This window comes from Onychomys torridus, chromosome 2, assembly GCF_903995425.1.
Source record: "Onychomys torridus chromosome 2, mOncTor1.1, whole genome shotgun sequence".
Taxonomy (NCBI): Eukaryota; Metazoa; Chordata; class Mammalia; order Rodentia; family Cricetidae; genus Onychomys; species Onychomys torridus.
Window position 1 is genome coordinate 119,245,990 of NC_050444.1, and position 21,341 is coordinate 119,267,330.

The following is a 21,341-nucleotide window of genomic DNA, read 5'->3' on the forward strand; positions in this document are numbered from 1 at the left end:
CCTCTTCCTCTCCAATCAGTACGGTTATTTTCATGCACTTGAAAGAAGTATTTTGTAGTCTGGGCCCAAAAACGTGTCAGCAAAGGATATTCCTCTAACAGCCAAAGCATCAAGACTCAGGGACAACAGCCAGGATTCTGGTCAGCCCATGGCAGATCATGACCGAGAAAGGGATCCAACACCCAAGCACAAGAGGCTCCTCTGCAGAGCCTCCTCCCACAGCACACCAACCATTTGACCTTTCCTATTGATTTGATGAACACAACAGTACAGGCCCTCATTTTTAAAAAGCTTAATAAATCATAAAGATGATATAATTTCATAAGCCAAGCAAATGCAGATGTCTATGTCCTGAGTATTTTCTTGGCCCAGGACCAGAACATGTGTCCTCATAAAACACACCATGAACATCTGGCGCGGTACCACACGCTGTCTCTCAGGCAGTGAAGAAAAATAGAGACAACAGAAAGAAGACTGCAAGGAAAAAGATAAGGACAAGCACCCTGGAAGTCAGCCAGAGTGTGAAGATGTGTATGTAAGCCCAGAGTATTGAAGCATCTTTTCAGGCTCACACCTGCACATCAGCCTGGTACCCATCACACCAGGCAGTCCTGAGAAGTGGGATTATACTTCCTTCCTGGCCCTCTCAATTTTCTCTGCAAAAAAACAAAGAACAGCCTCCCCGTATGTAAACTGATCCCAGTCCAATGACTACCCCCATTCAGAGGACACTGAGGAATCTGACCCAAAGTCATTCCTGGCCATGGCTGACCAACAGTTGGCAGGGCCACGCCCTGAGCAGGGGGTATTTTGACTGTAGATCAGCAAGAGAAGCCACCGTTCTCCCAGCCATCTGCGTAGGTAGTACAAGCTGCCACAGCTGCCGAGGCGTGACTTTCCCTCTCCATCCTTCAATTCTCATCATAACCTAGTGGAGAAGAACTGAAATCACAAACCGGAAGTGTTCCCAGCCTCTCAAAGCAGGCTGAAAGGGCAGGCAAGGCTGATGTTGAGGACTTCCCGTGGGATTTCCTCAGCCACTGAGGTACTCTCACGGGCCAACCAGCAGACAGCCTTCGACAAAAGCAGTTGGCAGCAAGAGAAGCCGGCAGTTACTGGGCACTCGGGACTTGGCTGGAGAGATGGCCCTGCAGCCAGGAGCTGTTGAGAGCTGTTGCTGGCCTTGCAGAAGACCTGAGTTCGGTTCCCAGCGGCACTCATGTCAGGCACTTCAAATAATCCCAGCTCCAGGGAATTAATAATTTGAGAAGTCCACAGGAGTCTGCTTAAAGGGCAAAGGTTTATTAAGAAAGGAAAACTCACACACACACACACAAGTCAGAACAGAATTGTCACAGGGTCCTGGAAAAGGTGGTCCCATGCTGTTCTTCCGCACCCGAGACTGTCCCAGCATCCAAGTCCCAAGAGGGAGCAAAGAGAGCAAGCAGCATTCATGCATCTCAGGTCAGAAGGGTCGCTGACAGGCCATGCCCCAGGGGCATGTACTTCAAGGTCATAGGCAGGTAGAGCAGTTAGATACCTGCTGGTCCCCTAGAGCTATGCTTCAGGGTCATAGAACAGGTATCCACCACAGGGAATCCGATGCCCTCTTCTGGCTTCTGTACTCACACCCATGTGGCACACAGCCAAACAAGATATATACATGAATAAAATAAATATAAGATCTTTTAAAATAAATAAACAATAAAACAAAATACAAGACTGACCAATAGCTGTCTCTCTATGGCAAAGGCTACTAGGATTTTTCTAAAATGTGTTAGCTGGGCATGATGGTACACATCTGTAATCCCAACACTAAGTTAGGTGTGTTACAACAAGTTTGAGGTCAGCCTAGGCTACATAGTGAGATCCTATCCCTAGAGGGGAAAAAAGTTTTGCATAAAAACCTACAGACTTTATATTATGCTTGACTCCCTCCTCCTTTGTTTTGTTTTACTCTGTCGAGACAGAGTCCTGGTCTCGATGTGTAGCCCTGGAGGGCCTCGAACCAGTCCACGCTAGTGTCAAACTCAGCCTGTCAAAGGCTGCCATCTTAATTTCTAAGTGAAGCTATTTCTGTTGGGGAGACTGATGCCTAGGCTGTTCTGGGTAACAGGCATGGCCAGGTCTCTAAGAGTCTTTTCCTGTTGGGCGGTGGTGGCACACATCTTTAATCCCAGCACTCAGAGGCAGACAGATCTGAGTTCAAGGACAGCCTGATCTACAGAGTGAGTTCCAGAACAGTCAAGGCCACGCCACACAGAAAAACCTGGGGGAGGGGGGGTAAGTCTGCTCCTAACCCCTAAACCTGGCTAGAGTTTCCTTTCCTTCTGTAAGAACTAGGCTACCAGTTATTCCTAGTTTACAGTTTCACAAGTGGGGATAGATAGAACACGTCTGTGAACGCTTGGCTTCCGCATAATAGATCCAGAGTCCACACTGCGGACACGTCACTAGAGCAAAGCTTTCGAAAGGTCTTCCCTGCCTACTTCCTCATGCATGCAACTGACTCCAGTTCCAGTCTGTAGTCTTGCTTCACACAAGCCCTCCTTTCCTGTTCTCAGGGAAAGAGCTTCACTCAGCTGAGTCACTTAAAGCCTCATGGAACCAGATATGTCCCATTATTTTTTTAGTTATCACTTTATGTGTATGAGTGTTTTGCCTATACATTATTACGTCTGTGTACTATGTTTGTGTCTAGTGCCCACAGAGACTAGAAGACAACATGGAGTTACAGGTACGAGTGAGTAACCATGTGGTGCCAGGAATCGAACCTGTGCCCTCTGCAAGTGCAGCCAGTGCTCTTACCCTCTGAGGCACCTCTCCAGCCCCATCATCTTTTTTAAACCAAGATCTTGTTTGTATATGCCCTTTTATGCTGGCCTGAAAATAGCTAGTGGTCCTCCTGCCTCAGCCTCCCAAGTGCTGGGATTATAGGCGCATACTACCATGCTTGACCCATCAATATTTTTCAATGGTGTGAATAAAGAGCAAGAAAAGGAAGTAAAGCCGGGCAGTGGTGGCGCACGCCTGTAATCCCAGCACTGGGAGGCAGAGGCAGGTGGATCTGAGAGTTCCAGGCCAGCCTGGGCTACCAAGTGAGTTCCAGGAAAGGTGCAAAGCTACACAGGGAAACCCTGTCTTGAAAAACAAAACAAACAAAAACAAAAACAAGGAAGTAAGAATGAGATGTATTCATGATGGTGGTGGTGTTGGTGGTGATGACGATAAATATAAACTAACAATGCAAAAATGATAATGATGATAAATATAAACAAATGCAAAATTTACCCCAGGCAAAGAGAAAGGTAAACTTTGAAGCTAGCAAATGTCTGAAGGTAAAGGTGCTTGCCACCAAGACTGACAACCTTAGTTAGATCTCTGGGACCCACAGGGTAGAAGTAGAGAACTGGGCCCCACAAGTTTACACACAATAAATAATATGAAAGCAAATGACAACAGAGAACTCAATGTTTGTAAGGGCCCTTCCTTTCTTAAGAGACCCTCATGGGGAAGATAGAGCTCTAGCTAAAATAGATCTTAAAATGCACGTCTAGCTGTTCAAGGAACACAATCAGATGGGTTTACTGGGGGAGCCTGGGAGAAGGGAAAGGGCTCTGGGTAAGAAACCGGCAGATACCAGAAGCCTGGAAGTGAGCTGCACAAAGAGCAGGGCCTCCAGCAGGGCAGAGCAAGACAGCCATGTGCAAACCTCTGGGGCAGGGCAGGGCATGCCTACGGGGTGTGCTCGCAATGGTTGACGGGTGTCTAACAGACCATGCCAGAATGTTGCTTTGCTGTTAACAGGCTCAAACCCCCATTGTCCTAAACCTTCGATTCAAGCATTTCATGATCAAGGTGCTTTGAGGGAAGGAAGTTACAAGAACAGTTAGTGTGCAACATAGGATGAAGCCATGCAGAAAAGAAAGACTAGAAAATAGAAGGAAGTGAATGCCCAGGCAACAAGGTAATCTGAAGGGGGGGGGGGGGGAGTTGCACTAAAGCAGTGGTTCTAAACCTTCCTCATGCTGTGACCCTTTAATACAGCTCCTCATGTTGTGGTGACCCTCAACCATAAAATGATTTGTTGCTACTTCATGACTGTAATTTTCCTACTGTTATAAACTATAAGCATTGTGTATTTTCCAATGGTTTTGGGCGACCCCTATGAAAGGGTCATTTGATCCCCAAAGGGATGTCGATCCACAGGACTAAAGCCACCTCATAAGGGATGGGCCTGAGTCATAGGGGATGGATATGAGTCCTGTCTTTTCTTTGGCCTCCATGCTAAAGAATTCTTCCACAAGCTACATCCCTGACCCTTCAAAGTTCAAAGGTCAACCTTGTCCTTGAACTAGTTTAGCAGCCATGGTAGGCCTTTAGCTTGTCACCCTCCTGCCTCAGCCACCCAAACAGCTGATATTGCAGGCATGTACCACCATGTATTTTAAGATTTACTTTTTAATTATGTGAGTAGGGGTGGGGAGGAGATGTGCATGTGAACATCAGGTGCCCATGGATGACGGGTGTTAGATCCCCCCAAGAGCTGAGGATAATAGGATATAGGCAGGTGTGATCCACTCAGTGTGGTTACAGGTAATTCAACTCAGGTTCTGTATAATAATAATCTGTGCTCTTAACCGCTGAGTCGGCCTGACTTGCATCTTTTCAGTGTTAACAGACAATGCTGGAGGACCTGAGAACAGTCAATGCTGTTAGGACCAGGCTGGGTCACCACTCACATCTACTCCCTTCATCTCACTTCCTATCATGCCTCGTCAGAATGACTCAACATGTGACCAGCATTTGTACTGTGATTTAATAATCTCTTGAAATCTCAGACTAAACTGGCCCAGAAGCAAAGGGAGGAAGAGGGAAATGGGCATTTCATCTTGAAACTTTCAATCTCCCCTCTCTGACTAAAGATGGACTGGGAACACGCCCAGTATGACCCAGTAAACCAGGTGCTGGAGAGACTGCCCTGTGGTTAAGAGCACAAGGTGTTCCTGCTGCAGAGAATACAGGCTTGATTCCAGCACCCACACAGTGGCTCACCACCAACACCTGATCTCCAGTTCCAAAGGACCCAACGCCCTCTTCTGGCTTTCTCAGGCACCAGGCATGCAAGTGGTAGACAGACAGACAGACATGCAGATGAAACACTCATATGCATGAAATAAAATTAAACAAAAAAAGTAATCTGAGGGACCATCCATTCCCATGGTTATGTCTATTCCAAAAGAGATCCCCAAGTGCTTCCCTGGCTAACAGGTGGCCTGTCGGGTACCAGCCCCTTGACTTCAAGCCATGAGCTTACTCTAAACAAGTGTCTGGTCTCCGAATCCGCATTGCTCTTTCAAAAAAGCACATACGTGAAACTGAATGCTCTACCAGGGAGACTAACTAGAGTGTTCACACTCATGCCACTGCCGAAGAAGGGAACAGACAACACAGGGACACAATTCAGAACTGCCCGGGCTGCTCGCTCTCCAAAGTGTGCATGAAGAGAATGACATCGTCATTTTCCTTATTATGAACCAGGACACCTAAGAGCCTCTGGAGATGACTACAGCCCAGGCAGGTGCACACGCCTCTCCAGCCCAGGCGGCGACTGAATAAAGCCGCCAATAAAATCAGTTGTTCCAGAGCTACTCCTCATGGGTATAAGTATGCTCCACTGCACTGCAGCTTAAAATCTCAAACAAGTCCCACAGCCGTCCTCTCATCTCCACACACGTGCCGCAGCATGCACATACATGTGCCAATGTGCACAAGTTTAAATTTTTTCATCTTAAGAAGCTAAAGATATGGATCAATGGTTAAGGGCGCTGGCTGCTTTCTGGAGAATTTGGGTTCAATTCCCAGCACCCAGCTGGAAGCTAACAAGTACCTGTAACTCCAGTCAGTTCCAGGAGATCCAATGCTGTCTTCTTATTCCTAGGGCACCATGGCACACATGCTACAAACATACATGCAAGCAAAACACCCGTACACATAAAATAAATGATACCATCTTTATGCCCACTGTGGTGAGACTTAATCTATTTTTCCCTTTGAGCAACTACACTTGGGGAGATGTCAATACAATAAATCTGTACTGTGAAAAGTAGAGAGTTGGGTGGTGTAGTGGCACACATCTACAATCCTAGCAACACTTGGGGAGGCTGAAGCAGAAGACAAATGGTTTCTGGGCCAGCCTGGTCTACATAGCAAGATCTTGTCTCAAAGAGGAGATAGTGTCACAATGAGACCACTAACTACATACAGCATAGCAGAGATTGGGTCTTCAGAGGGAGCAGCCATGATGGAGTTGTCCTAACCAGACCACTGGTCTGCACGGCCTAACACGTGGGCCTTTCATTGCAGAGTGTTGAGGAGCTGATTCCACACTTTCTTTCGGCCTCCCTTCAGTGGCCACTCATCACTAGACAGATGGAAAAGATAACCAGAAGTGCCAGCCATGGTGACAGGCTGGCATTCAAAGCTACCCTAGCCTACGTCGTTGAGTTCCGGGCCCAACTGAGCTACAGAGACGACCTCCCAAAACAGTAAGCCGCTAACAGCAGCAGAACCAGAACTACAAAAATATTCTCGGAAGGTCCAGAAACAAGCTTGCCAGCTCCAGTGTGTTCCTGGCTTCTGTCCCCAGAACATCCTGCAGCCGCCAGGAGCTCCAGCTCGAGCTCAGCCACCATCTGTGACTGCCTTTCAGAGGCACAGCACAGAAGGGAGCGCGGTTTCAGGCAGCAGGCTTGGCAAGGCTCCTCTGCACATCAGCCACGAGAGTCAGGGCTGCAACATGACATTCAAAACACCTCTGGTGCAAGACAAAGATTCACAGCCTCCTGCCTGCCTGAGCTCCTACTGGCCAGACAGATGGTAAGGATGCGATATAGTAAAACTTTCCACTGAGGTCGGTGTGACAAATACACTCTACAACCCAGACAGACCTTGAGTTCAAGTTTATTTCAAACTCGAAGCAATCCTGAGCCTCCGTAATAACTGGGCCCACTACAGATGCCAGATGCACACTCAGCAGGCCCATGTATTTATTGAAATACTTTTCAGTACAAAAAGAAACACCAAAAACTCAAACAAAAAGCTACAAAAATTCTAACTCAAAACAGGGCTTAACCTTGCACTTCAACTTAACTCTCAAGTTTCTTGGGTCTGGTCCTAAAATTATTTTAACTTCTAGAGCCTTTGAGGTGATTTGGTGGGTGAAGGTCCTTGCCCCCAGGTACCACACGGAGGAAAGAGAGAGAAAACTTCAAAAGTTGTTCTCTGACCTCCATACATGAGCCATGGTTCTTGCATGCTCCATAGCCCAGACTTCCTGTTTCTCTCTTGACTCAGCCCCTCCGGTGCTGGAACCTCCCAACCTCAAACTGGCATTTTGAGCTGGGTGCAATGTAGGCACACAAAAGAACCAGCTACCTGCCCCATGGGCTGACAAGAAGGATTTCTTGAGCCCTGAAGCTCAAAGGAATTGTGTACTGTACTGGCCTGTGTCTGTGCTAGGTACCAATGGTGTCTCTGTATCTGAAAAGCCTCCCACCTCCATGTGCCCCAGCCTGGGTGTGGCAAAAAGACTCTTAAAAAGTAAACAAGCCAGGCGGTGGTGGCACACGCCTTTAATCCCAGCACTCGGGAGGCAGAGGCAGTCGGATCTCTGTGAGTTTGAGGCTCCATAACCAGTGAACTTAGCTTAATGGAGGAGTTTCAAGAAAGTAGGAGACTGAACCAGGCAGTGGTGGTGCACGCCATTAATCCCAGCAGCACTCGGGAGGCAGAGGCAGGTAGATCTCTCTATGATTTCAGGGCCAGCCTGGTCTACAGAGAGTTCCAGGACAGGCTCCAAAGCTAGAGAAACCGTCTTGGGGGGGAGGGGGAGTAGGAGACTGTCTCAAAACATAACATGGAAAGCTAGAGATGGCTCCGTTTATGGTTCACTGCCTATAATTCATTAGAGCATCCAGCACCCTCTTTTGACCTCTAAAGGCCCCAAGTACACAGGTAGTGCACGCACACACACACACACACACACACACACACACACACACACACACGCAGGCACTCACCTACACTCAAAGTCTTTAAAAAAAAAAAAAAAAAAAAATCCGGGCGGTGGTGGTGCACGCCTGTAATCCCAGCACTCGGGAGGTGTTCGAGGTCAGCCTGGTCTACATGGCTAGTCCAGGACAAGCTCCAAAGCTACAGAGAAGCCCTGTCTCAGGGAAAAAAAAATAGGGAGCCGAGTGTGGTGGCACATGACTTTAATCCCAGCACTCAGGTGACAGAGGCAGGAGGATCTGAGTTTGAGGCCAGCATGGTCTGTAGAGCAAGATCCAGGATAACTAGGGCTGTTACATAGAGAAACCCAAACAAACAAAAAGATGGATGAAGCCTGATGTGAAGAATGAAACCCAAGGCTGACTTGGGCCCCATACACAAGACATGGGTTCAAACACACACACATATATACACACCAAAAAAGTAATACAAAAAAAAAAGGAATAATATGTGTAATACACGGAAAACAATGCAAACAAACTGCAATTACAGATAACTGGGCAAATGTAATCTTCAGTTGTTTGTTGCTCATCAATGCTCTCCAATATTTAAGCTGGGTGATTCTTGCCATGGATTCTACACAGTCATCCTTACTCCTGACCTGGTCAAGGGGGAGGATTTCAGTCCCCAAGTCAGTCAAAGGGCAGAACAAAATGAATACCCTGGAGTATTGACAGCCGGTGTCTTACATTTAGGTTCTGATGGCCCTCAGACAAACTCTGAGCTTTAGGAGAGACAGGGCATGATAGCACCTCACCATGGATCTCTTTCGGGCAGACCTGGGACTCCTTTTCTGGGGATAGAGTGGTTCCCCGAACACTGACAGGAAGGGACAAGAACACCACAGCGGCCCACGGGTTTTTACATCACATATGTAAGAACAGCCAGAAGGTGAACCGTTTCCACTGTCTATTCCATGATAAAGTGGTTACAGTGGGAAAGAGAAGTCAGCAAGTAGAAGAGAAGCTGAGCCACGGAGAGAAAGCTCAGTAGGGAACTAACTCCAACGGGCTGCCTCAACTTCCCAGGTCCATCTCGGCTGGAGGTCTATGAGCCTCTGATTTGATGGTGTTAGCTCTGTTTGCTCCATCCAGCTACACCAGGCATTGTCACTGGATACTGAGTTTGAGCTCCTGACCTGATGTCGTTATCTGTCTGCTACTTTTGTTACTTGTTAGTTATTCCTTTGCTTTGCTACATTCTTAATGAATTCACTCATTCAAAGTCAAAAGCACAGCTTTTCTACTGACTGTACAGAACACAGACCTGCACCCACATACACACATATACACACAGGAAGAAAGAAGGACAAATGGATAGAGGGATGGACAAATGGAAGGGAGGGAAGAAGGGAGGGAACAAGCGAGCAAGCTAGGTCAGCCCAGATATACTACCACAGGAAAAACAGTGAGGGAAAGCAGGGCTATTGTTCTCAGAGGTGCCTTGAAACTATTCAATTATCTGAGGAGCCAGTGGATGTAATTTATGTGACAGTGAAGACAGAAGCTAGACAAATGGATGGCAGCTTCCTGATGATCATTTCAAGGACTGAGCTTTCATCTCTGTATAGGGAGGAAAAAATCTCCCAACAATTAGACTTATGCAGCATTGGAAGAGCCCGCTCTCAGTGCCTGGGGGGATGAGCTGCCGGCTGCCACAGCAGGGAACAGGCATAAAATGGCCAATTGGGCACAATGACCCAAAAATCCCTTTCAAGACATTTTATTCTAAGACATTTTAGAAACTGAATAATTAAAACTTACCAGGTTCATTGGTATGCATGGTGTTTGGTCCCTAAGAACTCTGGAAAACCAAAACAAAACTGTGGAAGAGATTTTGTACTTCCTCCAAGCTGCAGGCTTCATTTCCCTAAAACGGAGGTACTAGAGTTGGTCAAAAACCAACCTTTCTTCTGGAAAAGAAAGCATATCCTGTGATGTATCCATAGTTACCACTGAAGGAAAAACCGGGAACTATATCTATCACAGGTTCCATCTACACCTGCTATTCTAACCAAGCACCAACTACCGTCTTTAAGAAGATGAATATCCAAAATAAGAACCAAATAAAAAGACCAACGAGCCCATTTTCACCCAGGGCAGAGATCTGACCTGACGGCTTCCAGTGAAGACAGACAGTCACCTACCTGCCCAGGAACAGAAGCTCCACAAACTGGGACCTTTATACCACTAGGAGTTCAAACTCAAAGTCAGACCAAACTCACATGCTGGCACTGTGGAGTGGATCCCGGCATTCAGGAGGCAAAGGCCGAAGAGCTGAAGCCAGAGTGCACAAGCAGTAAAGACTGACAGATACTCGAAGGCATACAGATGGTGCAGGCTACCTGATGACGGTGCAGGGTGCCTGATGACGGTGCAGGGTGCCTGATGACGGTGCAGGGTGCCTGATGACGGTGCAGGGTGCCTGATGACGGTGCAGGGTGCCTGATGACGGTGCAGGGTGCCTGATGACAGTGCAGGCTACCTGATGACAGTGCAGGCTACCTGATGACAGTGCAGGCTACCTGATGACGGCGCAGGGTCTCTCCCAAGGTAAGGAGAACATTATGATTAGGTGGTGAGGGTGGCTTTATCAGCTCTGTAAAACACACAAAAACTTTCTTTGGGAGTGATTTTCTTCTGGATTTTTGTTGTTTCAAGAATGGGTCTCATATAGTTACATTGGCCTTGAACTCACAATCTCCTCTTGCTTCACTCTTACAAATGCTGGGATCACAGATGTAGGTAGGATGCGGTGCTCAGCTGCTCTATGTGGATTGTTTGGTGGAGAGCTAACAGAGGGCCTCATCCATGCTAAGCAAGCCTATTAAATGAGCCACGTCCCCACCCTTTGATTTAGTCCAAGTCTTACTAAATTACATCAGCTGAGAACTCCCCCTTTCCCCAGGCTGGCCTTGACTGAACTCACCATCCTTCTGCCTCAGCCTCTGCCACCGCACTTAGCTTGATTTGTACAGTTATTTGTGTTGGGTGGTGGTGGTGGGTACCTGGAACATGTGGCCTTGAAAGTGTCTTGGCTTATGTGTGGATGTCAGAAGTCGGTTTTCTGCTTCCAGCCTTTTTTGAGGCAGGGTCTCTCGTTTCCTCTGCATGTGTTTGTTACAGTCCCACAAGCTTCTAGGTGAGTTCCCCATCTGTCTACAGGAGTGCTGGAACTAGAGATGCATGCCAGCCACCACACACAGCTTTTTACCTGGCTTCCTGGGTCCCGGGAATTGAACTCAAGTCATCAAGCATGTGTGGCAAGTACTTTTACCCACTGAGCCCATTGGAACATTTTTAAAGGGCCAATTTTACTTCATGCAAATTTTCTCTCAGTAAAGCCGGTTTATGTATTAACAGCAACAGAAAAGCATTTCTCTAATAATCAATCTGACCACTCAGAAAACCCTACGTCCACTGTTCTCCATCCGTATCATGAACAGACTGGACTAGGTTCTTTCTCCCTTGTCCACTGTAAGTTCACTCTACCCCAGAACACCAGACCGCAACTCCACCTGGAGCTCAGTTCAAACATCTCCTCGGAGAGCTGGCTTCAGTCTGATCTCAATGTAGCTCTGTGGTAGAGAGCTTGCCCACCTCTCTTCAAGTAGCCTTCCAGGGACCAGTCATCACTGTGGTATGCAACCTTGATATACTTACACAGGACAGAAAACATAAGAAATGTCACACTTTGCCCTGTTGAGCTTATGTCCAAAGCCTCTGAACTCAACTCCCATTAAATTTACTATTTAAATGGTGAGCGACCAGCTATGGCTGAAGTTATTTACAACCAAAGGGAACCTGTCACTGAGGAGAAAATGAACGCCCAAGTGAAGATACAGATGGTAGGAAGAAGACCAGAAAAGAGCCACCTGCAGTGGGAACAGTATGGAAGAGCTTCAAAGCCAAGGCTGCAAAAGGATTCAGAAAACGAAAGAGGCGCTCCAGGGGAAAGTTACATCTGAGCTATGTCCCCCACCCACCCGGGCTCTGACTTCAATGCTCCACCCACATAGGCACACCTCACTGGAACATCCTGAGACCTACAACTTGAACCCTGAGCCATAAGTGCCTCAAGGTCAGAGAACAAGCTTTGCTCGCCTGCCTCCCCATGTCTACCATTGGCACAGAAACTGCTTGTCAAATGCCTACCGAAGAACACTGGGCTCCGGCCCAGTATGCCAAACCTCACACTGTTACAATGAAGGCTCATTTCTACCTCCTTACCACCCCAGATGGTTTCTATTTTAGACCTTTTCGGCCCTGTTTGAGATTGGGGGGTGGTGCTTCCTCTCCATAGATGTGTTGTTAAAAAATGTTGAGGGCAGAGCTTCAAAACCCAAACCCCACAAACCTCGAGCCTACCCAACTTGTTTCCTGTGACAACAGCCCAGACTGGACTGGAATTCTCTCTCAATCCTCCTGCCTCAGCTTTCTGAGTGCCAGCATTTGGAGGATGTGCCACCCTGCCCTCCCAACTTAAAGTGTCTTTTGCACCCCAACACAGTGTGGAGAGCTAAGTTGCTAGGGTTTTCTGCCACCTGGGATGCTCCTGGCAAATGTCTGCCCTACATCTAAAGATTTCAGGTAACTGCGGTGACAGTACTCAAAGATGAAGCTTTTAAAGGTATGAGCTCATGGGTTGGGGATTTAGCTCAGCGGTAGAGTGCTTGCCTAGCAAGCGCAAGGCCCTGGGTTCAATCCTCAGCTCCAAAAAAAAAAGGGTATTAGCTCGAGACCACCTGATCTCCCTTGAGAATGGGGTTACTTCCCCAATTACAAAAGGTACAAGGCGGGGGTTATAGCTCAGTTATTATATATAGTATAGTTCATCAGTACAGTTATAGCATATGGGGGGGAGAAGCAACTTACAAGTTGGGCATGGTGGCAAAACCCAGTAATTCCAGCACTCAGTGGGCAGCTGAGGCAGAAGGATAAATCATGATTAGAAGGCTTACCTGGGGCTACATGGTCAGACAGCACATCAAAAAACAAAAGGGCAGTGCAGTGGTCAGCATGATGATTCAGACAGTAAAGGCTGCCAAGCCTGATGACCTGTCGGTCCTCGATAATAATCCCCACAGCAGAACTGACTCCTATAAATTGTCCTGTAACCTTGAGTACACAACCACCCCACATAAATAAATATACATAATAAATTTTCAAAACCAGCAGCAACAAAAAGCAGCCAGTCCTTAACCCTTTCCCTTTTCCTCTTTATCACATTGTCCGTGCTCAGGGAGCCAGCACGGAACCAAAGATCTCAGGACGCCTTGATCTTGGAGACTGCCTGTGTTCTGGAATTTGCGAAATGACCAGGCAAGGTGGCACGCACCCACGATTCCAGCATGTTAAGAAGCTGAGGCAGGAAGATCAAGTTCACAGCCAGCCTGGGCTACACATTGAGTTACAGGTCAGGCCAGTGAGTCAGGAATTCACAGAAAAGATTCTATCTCTGTCTACCTGCTCCAAAAAAAATGTTGAAATGAATTCCTGTTGCTTTAAACCACAGTGTGAAACACTCTGTCTTAGCAGACAAACAGATTAAGATACACTATCTCACATGGCATTTTTAACCAGGTGAGAGATAGAAGAATCTAATCTCCCTGAGTTCCAGGACAGCCTGGACTACAGATAACTTCAAACTGGCCCAGGCTATGTGGCAAGACTCCCTCTTGGCAAAAAAAAAAAAAAAAAAAGCAGTGATCCAAAAAAAAAAAGTGCTCAAGAACTTGAGGCATACAAACACATTCTACTGGATGCCCCCAGGACCATAACAGCACACGACACAATGAGAATGAGTTTGAATCCAGCTAAAGAATCCCGGGTTTGAATGACAGTTTATCTAGCTGTCTGACCTAGGGCAAGTTGCTCAACCTCAGGGGCCATTTACTCATTTTAAAATTATACAGCCAAAACTGCTACTGTGTAGCTAGGCATGTAGACTCTAACAAACAGGAGCAGAAGAGGCCATCCAGAGTTGGGCAGATGCTACACTCATTGCACACTTAGGGCAGAGTCCCAAGAATTACAAAGTGCCAGGCAGGGTCCCTGGTTAGTGATACAAATAAAAAAATGTAAAAAGTGACGTCCATTAAAATGCGAAGTCTAGAAAATAATTAATCTTTAGCTTCTTCAGAATCTGATGATCAGGACTAATGTTTCCGCTTGAAGCGAATGCTTGCTGCCTGGTCATTTCCCTAGTACAAAAGTTCTCAGGCCTGGAGGTGAGGCTGTTAAAATGTAACATAAACCACCCAAAATGGACTTTACGGTGCTGTACAAATGAGACCTTTTGTACTGTGTCTGAAAGGCCAAACAGAACTAAATATCAGTGCAGGGGGAGGGGGGATCAGAGTAACCCTAAAAACTCTCTAGCACCTAATACTTTAAAAAAAAAAAACAAACTCAATTTACTAAAAGAAGTTCATGTTTGAATGCCTGAAGACATCATTTCCAACTCTACAAATCACAGAGACTGCAATACAGCGGAATACAGCACCATTTAATAATGCAGCCAACAGACCATCACAAACTGTCTATTTCTAGTAGTTTGCACCCTAATTTACCAGCTTCATGTTCATTAGCCATCACTTGAACTCTAGAAAGCTCAAAGTTTCATAAACATCATTATACCACTTTTTTGAGAAAGAAAGAGAGAGAGAGAGAGAGAGAGAACGAACAGAAGGCAGGTATCAGAAAAGCAGGTGCAGTTAGGAACTGTCCGTGGATACTATGGAATTGGACTTGGGTCCTCTATAAAAGAACTATGTGCTCTTACTTGCTGAGCCATCTCTCCAGCCTGATGCATTATTTTACGTGCATCTTAAAACAAAAAATGGAGAGGCAGATGGATCTCTGTGAGTTCGAGGCCAGCCTGGTCTACGAGTGAGATCCAGGACAGGCACCAAAACTCAGAGAAACCCTGTCTCGAAAAACAAAAACAAGCAAACAGACAAAACAAACAATGGGAGCTGGAGCAAGGAAGGGGCATGGAGCAAACCTAACATCCTGCCTTAGACTTGGTGCAGCCATGCGTAGTTTTGGCCTATGCAAAACACCATAATGCTAAAATAACCCTTTGCTTTGACACTAGTGATATTCATGAAGACTAAAATGAGTAAGTGTGTCCATGAATTCTAATTAATGGACAACAGTTCTAGAGAAGAGTATCCAGTCATGTTATAATAATTAAGCCCATCTCCTCACTTGGTAACTGATATCATCTACCAAATTCTAAGTTAAGAAACACCTTGTGCTGGCTAATTCTATGTCAACTTGACACAAGCTAGAGTCATTGGAGAGGAGCGAACCTCAATTGAGAAAATGCCTCCACAAGATCTGGCTGTAGGCAAGCCTGTAGGACATTTTCTTAATTAGTGATTGATGTGGGAGGGCCCAGTCCATTGTGGTGGTGCCGCCCCTAGGATGGTGGTCTTGGGTTCTAGAAGAAAGTAGGCTGAGCAAGCCATGCAGAGCAAGCCAGTACGCAGCCCTCCTTCATCAGCCCCTGCGTCCAGGTTCCTGATCTGATCTGTTTGAGCCCCTGTCCTAACTTCCTTCAGAACAGGATGATGAAAAGTGATGTGGACGTGTAAGTCAAACAAACCTTTCCTCCTCGAGTTGCTTTAGGTCATGGTGCTTCATCACAGCAATAGTCACCCTGACTAGGACACACCTCCTCTAAAAGTGCTCCCCAACAAGGGCTAGCAAGATGGCTCAGTGGGTGAAGTGCTTGCCACACAAGCCTGACAAGGAGTTTGGTTCCCAGAACCCAAATTAAGTTGGAGGGCAAAAAAAAAATCTTGAAAGTTGTCCTCTGACCTACACACACACACACACACACACACACACACACACACACACACAAATGAATGATAAGTAATTTTTAAAAGGAGTCCCAATACTCACAAGACTGATGCAGTGAGACTGAGGAGTCAGAAGCCATCCTAAACTACATTTTGAGTTATAGGCCAGCCTGGGCTACATCCAGGGCAAGCAAGACCCTGTTAAAGGGTCCCCCAAGCCGTCCTTTCCCTGTGGTGCCCAGGCTAGGCATGCACTCCTGCAACTCTTCAGTCGCTTGCCTGCTTCTGTTGCAGCTCAGCAGCACTTTCAGAGAACACCCCATGTTTCACTAGGTACTTCACAAGCCACACTGCCCAGATCATAACACTGCAAGACACTACTACAGCATTCAGTGCTGACTGCTTGCCTACAAGAAGACTCTAAATAACCCCAACCCCCGATAACAGAAGACTAGTTATAGCCACAGGTCTCAAAGTGCAGCCTGAGGATAGCTGAGCATCCATCCAGGAGATATCTCCAGGGTCCATGAGGTCCTCCTTCAACTACTTATCTGTGTGAAGTCAGCCTTTAAACACTGTACCACAAATTGAAAGAGCCAAAGACAATCTTGTGTTCTTTCACAAAGACATTAAAGACTGGAGAGCTGGGTCTGGAAGCCAAGCATGATGGCACACACCTATAATCCCAGCATTCAAAAGGCTGAAACAGAAAAGTCAACAATTCAAAGGCAGAACAGGCTATACAAGCAGGCCCTGTCTCAAAAAAGTTGTGAAAGATTTAAGAAAATTTAAAAATTAAGGAAAAGAATAGAAAAAAAGGAAACTAAACTCTGAGATTACAGGTGAAAAGAAGATTCAGTGACTCAATGAAATGTGCACTCATTTAAACTCGATCTTAGAAAATACATGAACAGACAAGCAAATGGTATTCAGAGAATATCTGTAAATTAGGTGATGACACTGTCGATGTTAATTTTACTGCGCTATTATGGAAATAAGCTATGGAAACAATTTAAACCATATACCACAGCTTGCCTCCAAGCATACAGATGCTCTGACTTCAATCCCAAGCAACACATAAAACTGGGCATGGGGCTGGAGAGATGGCTTAGCAGTTAAGACCACTGACTGCTCTTCCAGAGGACCTGGGTTCATTTCCCAGCACCCACATGGCAATTCACACCTGTCTGTAACTCTAGTTCCAGAGCTTCTGACATCCTCACACAGACATGCATTCACCAATAAATGTTTAAAAAAAAAAAAAAAACAAAACAAAAACAAAAAAAAAAAACTGGGCACCCAATGGTGACGCATGCATTCAAGATGCAGAGGCTCAAGTGGATCTTGTGAGTTGTGAGTTCAAGGCCAGCCTGGTCTACAGAGTTGAGTTCCAGGACAGGCTCCAAAGCTACACAAAGACACCCTGTCTCAAAAAAAAAAAAAAAAAAAAAAGGGCATGGTGGGTTTGGGAGAGGGCTCAGTGCAAGAGTATAGAAGCCTTGAGTTCAGAGGCCCAGAACCCACTAGACTTAATGAGATGTCTTACTCTGTGTACACAGAGCACGGATCAAACCAAGGGCTTCCTGCATGCTAGGCAGGCTACCAACTGAGCTAGATCCACAGCCCAAGAAACTGCCCAGCCCTTCATTGACCTGGGCTTGTTCCTGGGTCTTGCCAAATGGGAAACCAGAATGTAGCATACCCTAGAAACCTTGGAATGAATCAAGACCCTGGATGAACCAGGGAAGGTTAACCATTTAAAGATGCTTTAGAGGCAATAACTGAACTCTGACTCAGGCCTCCAAACCCCTCTATCCTCAATTCTCAGAAAATTTCTTACATAAGTCGCCCATTTATACTTAATGAGTACCCAAAAGCCTGAGCCCTTTGAACGAGGTCATCTTCTCAGAGAGGAGCAGCTCATAGCCTCATTTGAAATGCTAGTCCATCTGTAAAACCCTGGCAAGAACGGCAGTTAATATTAATTAAGAGTAGAAACAGGTTCCTTCTTGAACATCTTTCTGTAGTCAAGTCCAAGATGCTTCCACATGGAACTTCTCCAATTCCCTACCCTTGAGCTACTAGACGCCGATATTAAAGGGGGTCTATACTCTGATACCACTACCTGTCCGCCCCTTACAATGGCATCTTTATGTCCTTCAGAGAAAACCTAGCAAAGAAACCTATCGCAAAATATCGGAGTTCGGGGGGGGGGGGGGGTTGTTGTTCCTTCTGAGACATATTTTCCTTATGTAGCCTTCACCCAGGTTAATCTTAACCTACCTTCAACCTTCCACGTACTAACATTACAGGTATGCACCACCAGGCACTCATGTGCTAGGACTCAAACCCACCAGAACTGTCAGGGCTAGGCAAGCACTCTACCAACTGAACTTCATTCCCACCAAATAGAATTTTTGATGGGATATGATACATTCTATAGCGGAGCAGCTTTGTATGTACACACATACACATGTATTGGGGGAGGGGGGCTAACCTTCCCTGTGAGAAAATGTAGGGCTCAGCTCCTTGCAATTTAAGGCAAGTCTTTCTATTTCTTCACAGTGTGTGCTAAGAAAATACAAGCTGAAGACCTGGAGGCGGGTCCTGAAATAAGGTATTTGATAAGCCTCAGCCTGCACAGCTCCAGGCAGCCAAGGAAAGGCCAAGGGAAAAAAACAACTATCACGATGCTAATCTCAAGTCCTTTGTAAGCCTCGCTCTCACCATAATTCAAAACTAATCAAACTGAAGCAGGCTGCGTGTGCAACTGCTGGTACAACACACACATACACACACACAATTTATGACTGGGCTCATCCTTTTAATACAGACAACATAAAACCCTTTATGCTGCATTACCGTTTGCCAGACCCCAATTTCAGGGGTAAAGCACATGCTAAAGGGAGAAGATACAGTAAGTGGCACACCTAAGCTGTTCCTACTGGCACATGCCTATCATCCTAGCACCTGGTCCCTGGGTAGAGACTGGAGTTCAAGTTCAGCCTAGGCTACTTAGGGAGTTAAAGACCAACACAGTTCACACACAGCCTCGTCTCAAAAAGATTAACTTTTTAGGAAAAAGAAAATTTAAGGCACATCCTTTTCTTAAGCAATCAATGTGATCACCCCCGGCACCAGGCACACGGACACAGGGGATATACAGCCAGCAGATGAAGCAGACAGACAGCTACCAGCCTTCACTGTACTGTATTCACCAAACAGCTAAGTGCAGGCAGGAGTCTGCAAGAAGACTTCCTTCTCCAGAGCAGTGAGGTCAGATAGGCCCTTTTCCTGCGTGGCAGCTTTTTGCCAGACTCTGGCTGCAGGAGGCCAAGCCATGTAGTAAAGAACCTGGCCAAATCTAGGCTGGAGCAGATGGCCTGAGCTACTTTCCAATTGAAATTGCTACTGACTTCCTGGGTTTGCCATGTTTCACCATCACCTTCAAACTTAACTCTAAAATGTATTTTCAGAAGGGTTCTTGCCTTCACTATGAGGTTCAAAGCAAGAGGCAGGTGACAGGAAAATAAATACTGTGTTCTTACAAGACAGTGGCCCCTAAGACTCTCACATAGACCTCTAGAGAGATAATGTGACATCACACGTGCCAAGTTCACTAGGAACAAGCCACTCTCAAAACAAATCACAGTCTTTTATTTCTCTTCTTTCCCTGGTCAAGTTTTTTAATTAGTTCTTGGGGGGGAGGAGGGGTCCCAAAAACATTTAAGTCACTTTTACTAAGGGAGAAAAGGGTGGCAGGTGGCAGGTGGCAGGAGGCAGAGGCAGGCGGATCTGAGCTCAAGACCAGCCTAGTCTACAGAGCAAGTTCCAGGACCATCAGGGCTACACAGAGAAACCCTGTCTCGAAGAAAAAATTATAGAAACCAAACTTCAGAACAGGGCAGAGTGTGGTGGAGCACACCTTAATCCCAGCCCTAAGCAGGCAGAGGTAGGTAGATCTGCATTCTGGGCCAGTCTGGTTTTACACAGTGAGATGCTGTCTTAAAAAAATGAAATTAAAAATGAAAAATGACAGGGGGTTGGACAGGTGGCTCAGTGGTTTGGAGCACTGGATGCTCAAAAGGACCTGGACCCAGTTTCCAGTACCCATGTCTCAATCATCTGTTAATGCTAGTTTCAGAGGATTTGATGCCCTCTTTTGACCATTGTGGGTACCAGGCAAGAACATGGTTCATATATAGATAAAATATTCACTGATTTTTAAGTCTGGTAGGTACAAGAAGTTAAGGATATGTCACTTAGCTGGAGCCTTATTTATGAGTTGACAAATCACACAAAGCTAACTGGTATGTTTATAAGGAGACCATAAACTATGCATGCATGCAGATTCCCTTTACACTCAATGTGGGTTGTTTTTTTTTTTTGTTTTTTTTTTGGGGGGGGGGGGGTCCGAGACAGGATACTTTTATGTAATTTTGGTGCCTGCCCTGGATCTCACTCTGTAGACCAGGCTGGCCTTGAACTCAGAGATCCGCCTGGCTCTGCCTCCCAGTGCTGGGATTAAAGGCGTGCGCCACCACCGCCCCAGCTCTGGTATGGTTTTTATAGACAAGTCTTAAGCTGCTGCTGACAATGGTGGTAATACCCTCGGGGCAAACAGTGGCTGTGATGCTCTACACCAATGAAAACCCACCAGCCTTCTGTCTGTTTTTGATAGTGGTTTCAGTCCCCCAGTGGACCAGAGGGGAGCAGAGAAGTGGACTTGAAGCTGGATCCCCTGTCAATCCAGGATGGGTGTAAAAGTGGAAGAGATGTGTGAGGCCAAAGAATGGAGTCAAAGATCGCTGACTTCCGAGAACCGCCATATTCTCTACCTTGGGGAAAAAAAGGCACGACACGCTGTCTCAGCTCCAGACAACCTTAGGTGTCTCCATTTCAGAGACTGTCAGTCCAAGTAAGGCAACTCTAGGAACTAGAGGGGACCAGGCTGACCTCATTGAAGAAGTTATGACTGTGTGAGGTTCAGGAAGAAGTGGCGAGAAGAAAGGAGAAGTCGTCTTTGGGGCTTGTTAGCTGAGTAATTTCATACTAGGGTAAAAGCTCTTATTAGGCATTGTGACACACACCTTTCCGCCCAGCACCTTTGAGGTGAATCGGAGTTCCAGGCCAGCCAGGCCTACATAATGAGACTGTCTCAAATAAATAAATAAAAATTAAAAGAGGAAAAAATTCACACATATAAAATAATAAATCAAACGTTTTTTAAAAAGTGAGAACAAAAGACCTCCAAGTAAAAAGTTTTCAAAACTCCTAAGTAAAGAAAAAAGCTATCTCCTCTCTTACTGCTTTTTTAAAGGTAGAAAGGGAGCCAGGTGTGAAAGAGGTACCCAGCATTCAGGAAGCAGAGGCAGCTGGATCTGCGTTTGAGGACCATGCACCTATACAGTAATACAGTTCAGACTTGATGAGCAATCAGACGTCTTTGCCCTCCTGT

The 21,341-nt window shown here is 46.2% G+C and overlaps 1 protein-coding gene and 1 long non-coding RNA gene across 4 annotated transcripts in view; one reads left to right on the forward strand and one right to left on the reverse strand.

Annotated features, from left to right (window-relative positions):
• The window catches only part of Ak4 (adenylate kinase 4), a 51,574-nt gene that overhangs the window by 27,558 nt on the left and 2,675 nt on the right, over positions 1-21,341 (reverse strand). The gene's annotated exons all lie outside the window — the stretch shown is intronic.
• LOC118578421 lies at positions 9,921-20,962 on the forward strand. Its single transcript, XR_004944258.1, has 3 exons — positions 9,921-10,625; positions 18,449-18,500; positions 20,565-20,962. It is a non-coding gene; the product is annotated as an uncharacterized LOC118578421 (long non-coding RNA).